This window comes from Muscardinus avellanarius (genome assembly GCF_963383645.1).
Source record: "Muscardinus avellanarius genome assembly, chromosome: 3".
Taxonomy (NCBI): Eukaryota; Metazoa; Chordata; class Mammalia; order Rodentia; family Gliridae; genus Muscardinus; species Muscardinus avellanarius.
Genome location: NC_137788.1, coordinates 98,116,439 through 98,122,807, shown reverse-complemented (window position 1 = coordinate 98,122,807; position 6,369 = coordinate 98,116,439).

The following is a 6,369-nucleotide window of genomic DNA, read 5'->3' as shown; positions in this document are numbered from 1 at the left end:
ATGACACTCTGGGCAGAAGCCCAGATGGATATGGCCCTTTCCAAAGGGGTTCAGAGAGAACCTAAGTGGACATGGGTTCCTTGGAGCAGAATTATAGAAAAAACACTGGACTTAGGGGAAAAAACAACAATAACCTTGGTTGTTGTTTGGCTCTACTCTGCTGATTGGTTCGAAGACTTTGGCCTCTGTGACTATGCATTTGCTTTTCTATGTATAAAATGGGCAAACTTCTTCACTCCCCAAGAATAAGGAGCCTGTCATACAAACATAGTCTGCTTCTCCGGGTTGGGGGAGCTAGTACAGTGCTCCAAGGGTAGCTAACAGCTTAGCGGCGTGACCGGTGGGCAAGGTTGTGAGGTCTTAACTGGAGAAGATGGTACCAAGAAGGCCGTGGGGAAGGTGATACTGAGGAGGCTGTGGGTCCCAGAGCCTCCTCCCAGGTACCGGAAGGCATCTTGGCTCTAGAGAGAAAGAGGTAGGTGGGCATGAGAGGAACTGCCTATTCCGGCCTGAGTGACAGCTGATGATAGTAATGATGATGATGATGATGATGATGATGATGATAATCAGATGCTGCTGCTGCTGCTGCTGCTGCTGCTGCTGCTGCTGCTGCTGCTGCTGCTGCTGCTGCTGCTGTTTCCTGGGGGCCCACTCTGGAAAGGCACTTCTTATATAGCACTTCAGTAAATTATCTCAGTCAGAGTTTCGAGTGGCTGTTGACATCATAGCCCCCCTATTGATCTCTCCTTTTAATTAATTAATTAATTTTGCTTTTGCAGTACTAGGGATGGAGCAACCCACTCTACCACTAAGCTATACCCCCAGCTCCTTCTTTTTTATTTTTTTATTTTGTTTTGCTTTTGTTTTGTGGTATTGGGGATTGAACCCAGGGGCATCCTACCTCCAAGCTACATCCCAGTCCTATTTTTTATTCTTTATTTTGAAACAGGGTCTCACTAAATTACAAAGGGCCTCGCTAAGTAGCTGAGGCTGACTTTGAAACTGCAAACCTCCTGTCTCAGCTTCCCAAGTACTGGGATTACAAGGGTGCACCGCCACACTTGGCTCCCAGCCCCTTTATTTTTGTTTTTATTTATTCATGTTTGTGAGACAGGATCTTACTCGGTTGCCCAGGCTGGCCTCAAACTTACAACCTTGCAACCCTCCTGCCTCAGCCTCTGGAGTCACAGAGATTTCAGGTGTGCACCACCAAGCCTGGCCCAATCCCTACTTTCCGAGTTTAGCACAATGGAGGGTGTGAGAGGAGAGAGGTAGAGAAACTGGGTGAGGTCCTTCCAAACCACGTCAGCCACCCATGGCCCACGGTGCACACCTAGGTCTCTGGCGCAGGACAGGAACCAGGCCCCTCCCAACATGGGCAGCCCCCTCCTCAGTGTCACGGTGAGGCTGCTCGTGGCCAGGACTGATCTCTCCATGCTATAGGCCTTTAGTACAGCCCTACCCACCCTTGCTCACCATACCTCCTGACAAGGTCCGTCCACCCCATCTACCTTTTCCTGCTACATGAGACCTTGAAGCTGGCCGAGTTTACCTTTTATTTATGTATCGATTTATTCAATAAATACTGAGTGTTTCTTTTAACAAACCCATCACTCCCTCCCGAGGCCCCTGGTCTGCTTCATGGAAGCCACTGCCCTCCCTCTCTGCCCTCTGTTAAAACCTGCTCTCAGGGAAGAGGCTGATAAATTCATTGGCAGAGATAGCAGATGAATGCTCTCTTTCCCAGGAATATTAACAATTTAACAGAAAACAAAGGGAAGACGTGAAGTGCTGGAATTCCAGCACCGACTAGGGCTGTCCCTGCTGTCCCACTACACAGCCTGCCTGGCTAGCCGCCTGCTCCCCTGCCTGGCCTCACCCTGGGAGGCCAACACTACGTCCTCTCTGCACTCACTGCCACCTGCGTGGACACCCGACGCGCCCCACGCCCAGAGAAGGCTACTGGCTGGAGCCTGTCTGCTGAGGCTCCTCACTGTCCAGAGCCCCCTTGGCCTCCGCTGGGCGCCCGGCTCAGAGGCCGGGAGGGAGGTGGAGGAAGGCAGAGGTGAGAGCCTTTCCTTCCCTTTCTTCCCCCACAGTCTGGCCCACACCCCCTGCCAGGAGCCAAGATCCAACAGTATATTCAGCCTGCAGCTGCCACTGGTCATGTGAGCCCATTGCTAGGTTACAGGGACCCAAAAATAAATCCTTCCCAACCAGATTAGAAACTGGGGGCCTCGGATGAACCAAGCTCAGAAGAGTGGCAGGAACGGCCACGGTGCACATGTGCAGACCAGGCCACGCTGCCGGCCTCCTACCCGTCCACCGGGGCTGGACCCTGGACCCCCAAGGAGACTCCAGACAGCCCCTGGGGCCTGAGCAGCATAGTAAATGGCCGAGCTGCCGTCCTCATGGCAACCAGGGACAGTGTGGGCAAGACCTTGCTCCCCCACCCCCTCATGGGTGGCCTGCTGCTTGCGTGCTCCACACCCAGCCCCCCCCCCCCAAAGCAGCTGCCTTTTGCCCCGGGGGCTGTGGGCAGTGAGTACCAATTGTCCTTTTCCAGACTCCGGAAGGCAGATCTAGCAGAGGGCACTGTCCCAGGCGTTTTACATGAGCGGTCTCACCCAGTATTCTGGGTTAGTAACTCCTCTGACAGGTGCAGAAACTGAGGCTCATAGAGGTAAGGCCATTTCCAGAGCCACACAGTAGAGTTACTGGGATTCAACCCCTCAATCCATCCACATTTACTTAGACTCGGGACAGCGCATGGAAGAGGATAGCAGGCAGATGGGGCAGAGGGCAATGAAAACCCACCGCTGAGGCCTGACAGCCTGACACTGCACTTTCTCTGATGGGGTATCCTCTGCACCTGCCACCCCAGCACATCCTTCAGGCCACCAGTTCCTTCCTGGTGCTGTTCAGCTCCAGCCTGTCTCTGGGAAACAGTCCAGGAGGCAGGTCATTTGTGCTGCTGAGGCCTGGGGAGGGGCCCATATAAGTCCCCATCGTGAGCTCAAGTACAGGAGGAAGAGCAGAGCCGAAAGGGCCCTAGGAGCACAGGTGTCACACCCTGGATCTTGCAGATGAAGAGGCCCAAAGGAGGAAGGAACTTGCCCACCTCCTGTTCCCAGCAGCCCAAACTCCAGGCTCCATTTCATTCAATCCTTCCCTGGCCAGTGTGAGGCCCCGGGGTCAATCTCCAGTATGAAAAAAGAAAGAGATTGCATGTCCCTCGAATCAGGACATATTTATTGATCTCTTTTTTTTTTTGAGGGGTACTGGGGATGGAGCCCAGAAGCATTGTACCTCCGAGCTACACCCTCAGCCCAAGTTTTTTTTTTTTTTTTTTTTTTTTGTGGTACTAGAGGTGGAACCCAGAGGCTTTCTATCTCCAGGCTATACTCCCAGACCTTTTATATTTTATTTGGAAACAGGGTCTCACTAAGTTGCTGAGAGCCTCACTAAGTAGCTGAAGCTGGCTTTGAACCTGTGCGATCCTCCTGTCTCAGCCTCCCAAGCACTGGGATTACAAGCGTGCGCCACCACGCCTGGCTTGGTCTTTTTATTTTTGAAACAGGGTCTCACTGAATTGCGAAGGACCTCACTAAGTAGCTGAGGCTGTCCGCAAACAACAATCCTCCAGTCTCAGCCTCCTGAATGCTCGAATTACAAGTGTGCGCCACCACCCCCAGCTTTATTGATCTCTTGCTACATGCAAAGCTCAGTATTAGGGAGCGAAGGAGAGCAATACAAAGATGAAACAAATATGATTCTCATCCCTGACAAAGCATGCTCTAAGCTTCAAGGGAAAGTCAAACTGCTGGGGAAGAGTCAGGGGGAAAAGTGAGCCTATTCCCTCAGGAAATCTAGGAGGGCTTTATGAAAGAAGTGGCCTGCACCTTAAAAGAGGAATAAGATTTTTTTTCTAAAAACTTTTTTGTTGTTGTTGGAGTACTAGGGATGGAATCCAGGAGTATTCTACCTCCAAGCTACACCCCCAGGCCTATTTTTTTTATTCTTTATTTTGAAACAGAGTCTCACTGAGTTGCAAAGGGCCTCACTAAGTAGCTGAGGCTGTCTGCAAATCTCAATCCTCCTGTCTCAGCCTCCCAAATGCTGGGATTACAAGCGTGTGCCACCACGCTCATCTTCTAAAAACTTTTTACTTTTTTTTTATTTTTGGCACTAGGAATTGAACACAGGAGCATCTACTTCTGAGCTACAGCCCTCTTTCTTTTCTTTTTCTTGCTTTTGTTGTTGTTGTTTTACTGACCAGGGGTATTCTACCTCTGAGCTACACCTCTAGCTCTACTTTATTTTAAAACAGAGTCTCACTAAGTTGCTGAGACTGGCCTTGAATTTGTCTCAGCCTCCCAAGTACTTGGATTGGATTACAGTGTGTTCCACTCCCCTGGCACTCTAAAAAAAATCTTTTTAAGAGTTTATTGCTATATATATTAATTAACTGCTATATATATTAACTAACTGCTGTTTCATATATATTTCATATACCTTATTTAATTATATATGAGGATTGAACCCAGGGACATTCTACTTCTAAGCTATATCCTAATCACTTTTTAATTACTTAATTTTTAATTTAAAAAATTTTGTCCAGATGTAGTGACACACACCTGTAATCCTAGTACTTGGAAGGCTAAGACTGGAGAATTACGGTTTGAAAAACAGCTTCAGCAAGTAGTGAGACTCTCATCAACCTAGTGAGACCCTGTTTCAAAATAAAAACAAAAGCCAGGAGGTTAGCCAGGCGTGGTGGCGCACTCTTGTAAGCATAGCATTCGGGAGGCAGAGACAGGAGGATTGCAGTTTGCAGACAGCCTCAGCTACTTAGTGAGGCCCTTTACAACTCAGTGAGACCTATTTCAAAAATAAAAAGACTAAAAAAATTGGGCTTGGAGGTATAATGCCCCTGGGTTCCATCCCCGGTACTGTAAAATAATAGTAATAATAATAATAATAATAATAATAATAATAATAATAATAATATAATAAAAAACAAAACCCGGGAGGTGTCACATACTTGTAATTCTAGTACTTGGGAGGCTGAGACAGGAGGATTGCAGGTTCTTAGCCAGCCTCAACTACTTAGTGAGGCCCTCCACAATTTAGTGACACTCTATTTCAAAATAAAGAATATAAAAAAGAATAGGGCTGGGAGTATAGCTCAGAGGTAGAATGCCCCAGGGTTCAATTCCCAGTACCACAAAAAATAAAAATAAAAATAAAATATAGGGTTGAAAGGATAGCTAAGAGGTAGAATTCCCCTAGGTTCAATCCCCAGTACAAAAGAGAGAGAGAGAGAGAGAGAGAGAGAGAGAGAGAGAGAGAGAGAGAAAGAAGAAGAAGAAGAAGAAGAAGAAGAAGAAGAAGAAGAAGAAGAAGAAGAAGAAAGAAACGGAGAAGAAAAAAAGAAAAACTTTTGTAGTAGAGTTTGAACCCAGAGGCATTCTATCTCTGAGCTATACCCCTAGCCCATTTATTTGTTTATTTGTTTGTTTGTTTGTTTATACTGGGAATTGAACCCAGGGGCATTCTACCTCTCAGCTACACTTTCAACCCTATTTTTAATTTTTTTTAAATTTTGGAACAGGGTCTCACTAAGTTGTGAGGGCCTCACTAAGTTGCTGAGATTGGCCCCAAACCTGTGATCCTCCTGTCTCAGCCTCCCAAGGACTGGAATTACAGACAAATAGTAATTGTGCATATTTATAGGGTGCAGTATGCATTTCAATGCATGTATATAGTGTGCCATGCCCATATCAGGGTGATTGGAATATGAACCTTTATGATTTCTTGGCATTGGAAACATTCAAAACCCTCTTCATTACTACTTTGAAATATTTAGGTCCAGCATGGTAGTGCACACCTGTAATGCTAGTACTTGAGAGGCTGAGACAGGAGGATGGCAGGTTCAAGATCGGCCTCAGCAACCTACCAAGAACCTGTTTCAAAACAAGAAATTTAAAAAAGGGCTGCAGTATATCTAGCTCAGAGGTGGAATGACTCTGGGGTCAATGCACAGTACCACAAAAGAAAAAAATATTCAATAAGTTGTCAACCACAGTCACCCCACTGTACCACAGAACATTCAAAGTCCTTCCTGGGGGTGGGAGTTTAACTGGGAGCAGTAGATGGAGGCTGAGGAGGGAAAACGCCCAGGGGAAGGAGTGGGCCTAGCAAACCCTGGAGAATGGCAAGTCTGAGAAATACCAGGGCGCCGTGAGTTGTCCAGTCTGACATCAGAAGTGAAAGTAGAAAGGCCGATTTGCAGGGCTGTGGAAGGCCTTGCAAACCAGGCTGCGAAGTCAACACGGTGAAATGTTTTAAAGGAAACGCAAGGCTACA